We start from the raw sequence: 11,697 nt of genomic DNA, 5'->3' as shown, positions 1-11,697 counted from the left end.
CTTTCTTTCTTTCTTTCTTTCTTTCTTTCTTCCTTCCTTCCTTCCTTCCTTCCTTCTTTCCTTCCTTTTTCTTTCTTTCTTTTTTTCTTTTTGCTTTGCTTTGTTGGTTTAGGGGAAAGAGAATGAAAGTTTAGTAAGAAGAGCTACACTCCAGGTACTTTATTATACAGTTAAAAGCTTGGAAATGTCCCCACAAAGCCTAGATCGCCTCTGCATGTGTAACTTCACGAGAAAGGGTTGTCTGGGTGAGAGGATGGTGCATTCATCTCTGAGGGGAGAAGGAGTTCAACTCTCGTGTGTGTTGGAAGTGGTGGGAGCAGCAAAGTTCATTGCAAAGAAGGAGGACCCAGCCCCAAGCCTGGTCAGGAAGGTGGAAGGTAGAGTTGTAAGGACCCCAGCATCGCCGTCAGAATGTTAATTCTGTGTCAGCATGCAGCCTGTCTAGGGGCCCCAGGACACATGTTAACCCACAAAGGGGGGCTCTGGGTGAGAAGAAGGATGAGATGGGAGAAAACAATTTCCCTTCTTAGAAGATGAATTTATCTCTTCAGACACAGTGTCTGGCACAGAGAATGCTGCCCAAGAGAATAATAATATTGGATTTATTGTGCAATTATGATGTGCCAAGAGTTTTTCTAAATACATGCATTAACTTAATCCTCACAATGGTTCTGTGAGACAAAGACTTACTATTACCATTCTATAGATGAGGAAACTAAATACAGTGAAGTTATTTCTAGCACAAAGTCCCACAACTAGCAAATGGCAGTGCTAGGATTTGAGCCCTGGAGTCTGGCTCAGGGGCCTTCACTAAAAACCGTCATGGAACCAGGTGCAGTGGCTCACGCCTGCATTCCCAGCACTTTGGGAGGCCGAGGCAGGAGGATCACAAAGTCAGGAGTTCGAGACCAGCCTGGCCAACACAGTGAAACCCTGTCTCTACCAAAAATACAAAAATTAGCTGGGCATGGTGGCGCATACCTGTAATCCCAGCTACTCAGGAGGCTGAGGCAGGAGAATTGCTTGAACCCAGGAGGCACAGGTTGCAGTGAGCTGAGATCATCCCACTGCACCTCAGCCTGCGCAACAGAGTGAGACTCCATCTCATGGGGGGAAAACAAAACGAAACAACAACAAAAAAACACGCCCCATCATGGAAGCAATCTGCTGCAGAAAAATAGCTAGGGATACTCAACAGTAGGCCCAGGCAACAGCAGTTGGTGTGGGGCTGACTTTCTGGGCAGAAGCAACAGCACCTTCTCAACTACAGTGACCAAGTGACCACATGGAACACGGATAACTAAAACAGTTTGTGGAATCTGAGAGAACATTTTCTCTCACTCTCACCTATAAGGGCAGACCTGAATTGCCATTAGCCTGACATTAGCAACCAGCTGAGGGTGAGAGGAGGAAGGCATCCTGAATAGGAAGTAACAGGGCAATCTGATTATGCCTTGGATGTGCCCCCAGGCAGATTTGATCTAGCACGGGGATCCTAAACTATTGCCTGTCTGCAGTTAATTCTGGTCCAACACCTATTTTTGTAAATAAAAGTGGGACACAGCTATGCCCATTTAGTCACACATTCTCCATGCCTGCTTTTGCACTCACTACCACGTTGAAGCTGAATAATTGGGACAGAGTCTGTGTGGTCTGCAAAGCCTAAAATACCTACAAACTGGCCCTTTACAGAAAAAAAAAAAAGAAAGAAAAAAAAAGAACGCTGACTTCTAGTTCAAAGAAATACTTGCTCTTTAACATTTTATCATTCAACCTTCCCAGGCCAGGGCATTATTTTTTTATTTTCCTTGTTTTGCAGATGGAAAAATCTGGGGCCATGAGAAGTTAGGCAATTTATTCAAAGTTTTATGTGTCAAAGTTCTATGCATCAGATTTAGGGCCCAGATTTCTTGACTCCAAAGGCCATTTTCCTTCAATGTCATCATTTCACAAGAGGTTTTTTCCCTGTATGTAGACAGCATAGAAGCCTCTATTTCTCCTCCAAACTTACAAAGTCCCAAGGAACAGGAAAGGTAGTTAGTTATATATACATGCATCCAGATACATAGTTCTGTCTTTCACGTTCTATTTCCAAAAACTCCAAAAACACTGGGCCGGGCATGGTGGCTCACACCTATAATCCCAGCACTTTGGGAGGCCAAGGTGGGTGGATCACTTGAGGTCAGGAGTTTGAGACTGGCCTGGTTAACATGGTGAAACCTCATCTCTACTAAAAATACAAAAATTAGCTGGGTGCAGTGGTGGGGACCTATAATCCCAGCTACTTGGGAGGCCGAGGCAGGAGAATTGCTTGAACCCAGGAGAGAGAAGTTGCAGCAAGCTAAGGTCATGCCACTGTATCCAGCCTGGGTGACAGAGTGAGATTATGTCTGAAAAAAAAAGAAGGACACTGGATGTCATTTATGCCAAATTACCTGTACTTCACATGTATATATGTATATATGAAGACCTCAGGTTTCTAACTTCAAATTCATGACTGTTTTTGAACCTAGAGAAGAGTTGAGATCACAAAGCAATCAACTGGCCCACAATCTACAGAAAGACAGTGTCTGCGGGGAAGGAGGAAGTTCAGGCACATGTTCACCTTAGGGTAGACACATGGTAAGAAGAATTCTGCTGCAATAGCTGGCAAATTGGTGAGGGCTGAATGCTGGCTGGTGACACAGTGTGATCCCTGGGGCCTGCAGAAATTAGAGGAGTCTGCATTCTCTTGCAATCTTGTTCCGCATGAACCCTATCAGGCACTCACAGAATTGATCAGACGAGTCCTAAGAAGCGTCTATTGTGTGCAGACTTCAGGGAGAGGAGGAGTAGTCACAGAGAGCGGCAAGATAGTTCCATAGATCTTTTTCCTTTATCTCTCCTACAGAACAAAAGTCTTAATCTGTGGGGAGAAGCACAATAAGTACTTCTGGCCTTGGGGCATTAATGAATACTCATTTCAGCTTGGAAAAGGAAACAAGGAAGAAAATTCTACTCCTGGGGAGAATTTTGACAGACATTACCTTAGTAAAATGATCAACTTGGTAAAATGATACACTAGCTGTATATGTATTGCCATCAAGTACCCCTAATATACTGAGAAGAGCACTTCACATCTGTGGCAACCTTCCAATAATGCATAACCCCAGTTTAATCACAAGGAAATACCAGACAAACCCAACTGAGGGACATTCTAAACAGTCACTGACCAGTAACCTTTAAGAGTGTCAAAGTCATGGAAAAAAAGGTAAGCCTGAACTACCGTCATAGATTGGAGCAGACTATAAGACATGATAATTAAATGCAGTGTAGAGTCCTAAATAGGACCCTAGAACAGAGAAAAGGATGTTAAATACATTCTGTGCTTTATTTAATAGTACTACGCTAAGGTTAGTTTTATAGATTTTACAAATATTTAAGATATCAACATTAGGGGAAACTGGATAAAGGGTATATGAGAACTTTCCATACTATATTTTGCAATTCTATTGTAAATCTAAAATATTATTTTCAATTAAAACATAACTATCAAAAAAGTATATGTGAGTTGAATTTTACTTTATCACTGATCGCCCTTAGAATACCAGAAACCGGTTATTTAATTCTGATTGCTCTTTAAGGTACTGACTACAACATGTTAGTTTTCCACATCTCTACTCTATCATTCTGGCAATTATGTCATTATCTGTAAATAAACACATAATTTTACTAATACAACATGTTTGAAAGAGTCTTGCATTGGTATTTTTCAAATAAATGATATCTTTTGCAAACTTGAGTCTCTTCTAATGTATACATTTTATAAATTTAATTATTTCATATCAGATCACATGAGTTAATGAGTAGCTACCAAACTGAACATACTAAGCATGCTCACACTTCAGTATGAAGGTGTGAATCACCTTTGTCTTTGCTATTTCTTCTGCTGAAATGTTCTTGCCCCATTCTCTATCAGTTCTCGTTATTCAAGATGCAGCTCAAATGGTCTACTTTTTTCATTTTGTACATTCAGAGTGTAATGTCTTTAACAGCTGTAATTTTCAGAATATTGAAAAGCTGGTGCATCATAGGCATTTACTCTGAGGACTGACATTTGACAAAAACATCCAGTTTGACCATATTGGTACACACTTGAATATCAACCCCTCTTTATCAATTTCACATTCCATTCGCTCTTGCAATGTATATAGTGCTTTAAAGCATGTCTATCTTTATTGGCTTGTGAGATCTTTAGTAGTTTTCTCATCTTTGTCTATCCTCAATGCATTTAGCAGTGTCTTTTACCTAACCCTTGCTTGAAGGGTCCACAGAGGCTGAGTGACAGAGCTGGAAATTGAACACCCATTTTTATGAGAGTGCATAGTATGTTCCTATGACTGCAAATCCCATACTGTTTGTACTGTGTCTCTCCTCTATCTTGTACCAGTTAGGATGTGTTTTACTCCAAGGTCAACAGTGGCTTTGACAATGAAGAACTGTGTGATCTAACATCACAATAATTCTGGATATGGACAATACCAGGTTTATTGTTGAACATCAACATATCATCAAGAACCCAGGCTCATGTCTCTCTCATCTCTTTCTCATCTCTGCCATCCTCAACGTGTTGGCTTTTTTTTTTTTTTTTTTTTTTGAGACAAAGTCTTGCTCTGTTACCCGGGCTGGAGTGCAGTGGCACTATCTCAGCTCACTACACCCTCCACCTCTTGGGTTTGAGCTATTCTCATAACTCAGCCTTCTGAGTAGCTGGGATTACAGGTATGCCCCACCACTCTGGCTAAATTTTTTTTTTTTAAGTAGAGACAGAGTTTCTCCATGTTGGCCAGGCTGGTCTCGAACTCCTGGCCCACCTCAGCCCCCCAAAGTGCTAGGATTACAGGTGTGAGCCAGCGCACCCAGCCTGGCTTTTTGTCCTTAGGTGTATTGCCAAATAGTTGCAAAATGGATCCAAAGTACCACAGTTATCCATAATAGCATCTTGCACAGAAACAAAAGGTACACAAAAGAGAATCTTTGCAACTCATGAGACTTTCCTTTATGTTTCATTGTCCAGAAGGGGCCACATACACAACCCTAGACCAATCACTGGAAATAAGAAATGAAATGTCTGTAATTAACTTAGTTCAGTTACAGTTCCTTCCCTGGAGCTGGGGTGGAGACCTACGTTCCCAGAGCATGTTTTCTCTGTGTTATACCTGAGCAAACTTGGGATTCTATTAGCAAAAAGGAGGAGATAATGACTTTTGGAAAGGCAACTAACGTCTGCCACATGTGCGATCCTGAATTATTCTTTATTTTTATATGTATTTATATTGTCCGTTTATATTAATTACTATCGTGATAGCAGGAGTCAAGTCTTAGACTTTCTTTGAATTCTCCACAGAGCTTGGTTCAGAGATGAGCACAAGAAACATTTGTTGATTGGTTGGAGAAAAAAAAATCACAGTCTAAAGTCGAAGAGTTGAAGACCCTGTCATTCACATTGCCTCCCTATTTCCATGCCAGCCTTAGATGGGTCCCTTTGGTGCACTTGCAGAGGATGCCAAGTTGGAAGAAGGGCACCAGGAATTGTGTGTGACAATATTCAGTTCATTGGCTGGGCATGCACATGTGCCAAATTATACACCAGGCAGGCATTGGGACACCTGTTTTGACAAAGCATGTCTATTATGGGATTTGTATAGCTACTAATGCCAGCAGCAGAGTTCTCCACATTCATCATGCTGTGTCTCATCTCCATATTTTTGCTCATGTGACCCCCTTTTCCTGGAATACTTTTCGCTCTCCCACCACTCTTTCACCTGGTTAAACTTGCTTATAATTTAAAACCCTCCTAAAGAGTCTTTCTTCTCAGATTCTTCCCAGCTGGCTGGGTTTAGGGCTTCCTCTTCTGCGGTTCTGGGTGCATACCCTAATGATTATACTTAATAATATTATATTTCATATATGAGGAGACTTTAATAAGTTCATGGAAAATGTAATTACAGGATAAAAATAATAAATATAAATTTTATTTCTCAGCATGAACTCCACGAAGGTTAAGACATTTTGTAAGCAATGAGACCAGCCATTTAGTTCATCCCTAAAGAAGTGAGGGTCCTAGAAATTTAACCACGTCAATGAAGCCTTTTTTACATTATTAACTGAAGAAAAATAAATGCTCTTTAAATATTATTTAAGATTAGGAAATAATAGAAAGTCAAAAAAATCCAAATCAGAACTGTAAGGTGAATGCCTAATGATTTTCTATCAAAACTCCCATAAAATTGCCCATGTTTGATGAGAAGAATGCGCAGGAGCATTATCATGGTGGAGAAAGACTTTGGTGAGGCTTTGCTGGGCATTTTTCTTTTTTAAATTTATTTTATTTTATTTTATTTTGAGACAGGATCTCATTCTATCGCTAAGGCTAGAGTGCAGTGGCATGATCTCAGCTCACTACAGCCTCAATCTCCCAGGTTCAAGTGATCCTTCTGCTTCAGTCTCCCAAGTAGCTGGGACTACAGGCATGCACCACCACTCAGACTAACATTTTTCTGCTAAAGCTTTGGATAACTTTGTCAAAACACTCTCATAATAATTAGATGTTATGGTTCTTTGGCCCTCCAGAAACTCAAAATGCAAAATGTATTGAGTAACCCAAAAATCTATTGCCATGACCTTCTCTGTTGACCTGAGAGCTTTTGCTTTGACTGGACAACTTCTGCATGCTGGTTAGCCATTGCTTTGAGTGTGCTTTGCCTTCAGGATCATAGGAGTAAAGCTACTTTTCATCTACTATTACAATTCTTGGGAGAAATGCTCCAGGGTCTTGATCCCACTTATTAAAAACTTCCATTGAAACCTCCGCTCTTGTCTGCCACTGATCTGGGCACAATGATTTTGGTACACATCAGATGGCCAGTTTGCTCACCTTTAATTTTTCAGTTAGAATTGTGTGAGCAGAACCAGTTGAGATGCCTATGGTGTTGGCTGTTGCTTGTGCTGTTAATCATTGGTTGCCTTCCATTAAGGCACAAATAAGGTGACTTTTTTCCTCAAAAATTGATTTGAATGATCTGCCACCACAGGCTTCATCTTCAACAGCGTCTTATTCCCTCTTAAAATGAGTTATCCATTTGTAAACTGATGATTTCTTTGGGGCATCATCCTCATAAACTTTTCATGAAGCCTTAATGATTTCACCATTCTTCCACCTAAGCTTCAACATAAATTTAATGTTTATTCTTGCTTCAATTTTAGCAGAATTCATATTGCTCTGGTAAGGACTGTTTTCAAACTGAGTCTTATGCCTCTTAGTCTCTCCCCTCAAACTAGATTCCCTTCAGACATCTTATAAAAAGTTAGCATGAGTTTATTTTGGTGCAAAAAAATTTTTGAAATCCATGTATAGTTTTTTCATAATATGCATTTTCCATGAACTTTTTGAAGGCCCTTCCTATATATGATAGTATTTGCTATTTGAGTGCTTATTTTCTTTTAGGCCTATGATAAGTGTTTTAAATATGTTATCTCAATCAGAAAAGCCCTATGATACATTACTGGGCTTAATTCCCACTGGGGAGCAAAATTAAATGAAGATAGAATTAAAGGTATAGTTACAAGCTCTGAAAAGTGCTTTGAAGGGAAACATACAGGGCCATGAAAACATCTAAGAGGGAAAGCAGACCTAGTCCACCATGAGGAAGCAACATTTAAATTGAGAGTGATAGACTGAATGAACATCCTCTGGGTGAGGGGAGAGGGAGCGAAAGCTCCAAGCACAAGGCAGAGCATCTGTGAGGCCCTGTGATGGGAGGGGTTGTAACAGAAAGAAGGAGAAACAGAAGGTCAGTGAGAGAACAGCAGAGAGAGTGATGGGAGCATGGTCAAGATGAAGCTGGGGTGGTGGGCAGGGATGTTCGCATGACCCCTCACAGGCCACATAAAGGGTATTGTATTTTTTGTCTAAGAGCCACTGTAAGACGCTGAAGGGTTTTAAGGTATCTTAGGGTGTATGTGAGTGAGGCTTGGGGCAGGAATCACATAATCAGGTTTCTGTTTTGAAAAAAATCACCTGGACTACAGGGTAAAGACTTCATAGAAGATGAGCGAGAAGTGCCTTGGAGAGAAGAATTAACAGCCAATTTCAGTGGTCCAGGAAGGAGAGGGTGGTGGTTTAGAGTAGGGAAGTGGTCATGAAGATGGAGCAGGATAGATGGACTCAGACTATATTCATTTTCTATTGCTGCCGTAACAAATTAACACAAACTTAGTAACCCAAATCAACATGCATTTATTATCTCACAGTCCTGGCACAGAATGGCTCAGTTGGGTTCTCCGTTCAGGGTCTCACAAAGCTGAAGTCAAGGTGTTGGCCAGCCTGGGCTCTTTTCCAGAGACTCTGAGGAAGACTCTGCTTCCCGACTCATTCAGATTGTTGGCAGAATTCAGTTTCTTGAGGTTATTCATTTCCTTGACACATAACCTCTTTACCTTCAAGCCAATGATGGTGCATTAAATCCGTCTCTTTTCTTAGAATCTTAACTTTCTCTTCTGCTGCAGCTCTCTGGTTTCCTTTTTTGTCTTCCTCTTCTGCTATTAAGGGCTCATTGATTACATTGGGGATACTTGGATAACACTGGATAATCTCTCTACCTTAAAGTCAGCGGATCACTAACTAATATCTTCAATATCCCTTTTGACATGTAATATAACAATGGGCATGACTTCAGAAGGCAAAGGCCATGGGGACAAAAATTGTGCCTATCATACAAGCTTCATTAAGGAGATCAAATCAACAGTTCTTAGAAATGGGATGAAGGGACGGTAATTATATTCTAATTCTTTGAATTCCAGATGCAAGTGAAGAGAAGTTAAAGCCTAATATCAGGTAATAGCCTACTGCTATTTATCAGCTATTCTCATCAGATATTTTGCAAGCCTGGTATATCACGGTGACTAATAAGCACTGAGTTAGAGGAGGACTGGCCTGAGCTCTAGTCCTGGCTTCACTGGCACTTAAGCAAATAAGACCATTTCTTAGAACCTTGGTTTTCCAGTTCCTAAAAGGATGAAATTGAACCAGATAGTTTCTTTCACCTGCAAGTTTCTAACACTGAGTTAATCATATTCATTTGTCTTTTCTTACTGCTACTTGATCAGGAACAGGCCAGGTGTGAGGAGGAGGGACTAGAGAACTGCTGGCAAATGCTGAATTCATCATGTCTTTTCCTAGAGTTAATGCCAACAGATGTTTCTGAGTCATAATAAAAGGTTAAATATTTTAATAAAAAAGACACATGTTGAAGGTGATTTGGGTTTCTATTAAACTCCCCCATACCCACAATTTTTCCTCACATGCAAATGAACTGGAAGCTTATTAACGAGATGAGAGGCTGGAGCCTAATTAGCAACAGGACTGGGGAAGCTTATATTGGCTGATTCAGCAAACTAACTGGATAATTGCTGTAGCTGGACTTTGGCAGCTTCTAGAAAACCTTATTAACGGAACTCTCAGAAATTGCCTTGATTATGGCCTCTCAACCTAGGGGCTTAATCCAGGCCATAGATGTTTTATAGTTTTTCTGCACAGGGAATCACTCTATTCCATCATCGTTAGTGGGCAGGCAGAATACAAACCATCTCTTGCTAGGGCAAAGCTTTATCAACTTGGAGACCCAAGGGAGCTTGTGTGTCAACTGCTGACCCAGTCTTTTCCTAAGCCCAATCTTTATTTATTCCTTGGCTTGGAAAGATACACCTGATGGTACTTTTCACGTTCATTGCCTATTTAATTACAGGAGGTCTAGTATTTTAGATGTTAATTTTTAATTTAACAAACACTTACAAGACATTTATCATGCCAGATACAGTTGCAAGTAATGTATACTTATGAAAACTTATTTAATCCTCCCAACAATCCTATGAGGTAGATGTCAGTATCCTCAATTTATAGATGAAGACATTGAGGCACTAAGTAACTTACCTGACATCACAAGTCAGTAAGGAGCAGAGCCAATATTTAAACTCAAGAAGTTGGTGGAGTGCAATGGCTCATGCCTGTAATCTCAGCACTTTGGTAGGCCAAGGTAGGAGGATCACTTGAGACCAGGAGTTTGAGACCAGCCTGGGCAACATAGCAAGACCTCATCCTCATTTTTTAAAATAAAATATCTTTAAAAATAAACTCAAGAAGTTTGGCTCCTGAATTCACACTCTCAGTCACATCATTATGATGCGTCTGTAGCTTGACATGATAAGAGTCAAGAGGAAAAACTGGATAAGGCAAAACAGTAGGCTCCCAAACTAAGGCTGGTTATCTAAAATAGTAGTTGTAAAAACAGAACATTAACTTTGTTTTGTTAGAAATATTTTATGCTGTTTGGTTTTTCCCAGCTGCTGTTGTTTTGTTGTTGAATAATCATTCCTTCTCTATGTTAACAACTTAAAACCTATGTGGCCAAATTGCCTTCAAACTGAAATTACTTTGCCTGGCTTTTGAAGTTCCTTGTTAACCGGCTCCAGCTTATTGGTCCTGTCTTAGTTGTGTTACCTGAACAGTTCCTTTAAGTCACTGCTCCAGAGAATCAAAAAGGAAGGCCACGGTTCTCATCCTATTCAGGACCTTTGTCCTACACTACTTACTTCAACTTTCATTTCACCCTGAAATCTTCGACTCAATCATCCTGCTTTCCACTGAGCTTCATTTATTGATTTTCTACTCAATTCTGTATATGACTGAGCTGAAGTCTGGAAGTATGGAATAAAAGGAAAATCGCAACATAGTTCTTGCTCTTAAGAAACTTATAGTCTAATGGAGGAAATAGATCTCTGACTTTTAAAAAGTCAATATAATATGATGTATGGACATGGATGTAAACTTGCAGTTCTCTGAAAGATTAGAGAAGAAAATAATTTTTGGAGAAAATGATCTCTGAGCTAAGTCTTGAAAGATAAGTGTTAGCCAGGTAAAGAGATGTGCGTAAATAAACATGGGGGTCGGTGCCATCAGAGAATGGAACAGCCTGGTGTGTGTGGGGAACCACAAGGGTGAGAGTGAAATGTGTAAGGCAGGGAATTGTGAACTGAGTCTGGAGAGATGGCAGGCCTGTGTCATGCAGGACCTCCTATGTCCTGATAAGGGACTTGGGCTTATTCCTCTTGAAAGGAACTGAACATGGTTATGAGTAGGTCAAATTTAGATTCTAAAGAGAGTAGTCCCACTGCAATGGGAAGAACGGATTTAACAAGTCAAGACTGGAGGTAGGAAGACCACCTGAGCTGTTTCTGCAGAGGAACTGCTTGCAAATAGCACCTGGTTTGCAGCCCCATCCCTTTGGATGACACCATTCCACTAAAATAGCTACAAGCTCACCAAAATCAAAGCCCGATGGACCACACAATGACGGGATTTTTGAGGAATCTTTATCGACGAAAAGTAAAAGGAGTTGGATGGAGAAATACCTACACTAACTTCGCTTCATGTAAAAGACAGCCCCAGAGAAAAGAGAGGGAGATGCTTTATCTCTCTGAGTCAGGGGCTTCACTTGAGTGTTGAAGTACTCTTCATGGTTTTCCTGTTTTTTCTTCTTTTTGGAGCCAGACTCCTTGGAAGAGTTGTATTCATAGGCTGTTTTCTTTCTTCAACTCCCCATTCTTCAAACCATCATAACATGGCCTCTGCCTTCCCTGCTCTGCCTGAACTATTCTTGT

Source organism: Colobus angolensis, unplaced genomic scaffold (assembly GCF_000951035.1).
Source record: "Colobus angolensis palliatus isolate OR3802 unplaced genomic scaffold, Cang.pa_1.0 Scaffold126, whole genome shotgun sequence".
Lineage (NCBI taxonomy): Eukaryota > Metazoa > Chordata > Mammalia > Primates > Cercopithecidae > Colobus > Colobus angolensis.
The sequence above is the reverse complement of the archived record's forward strand: the minus strand, read 5'-3'. Positions refer to the sequence as shown.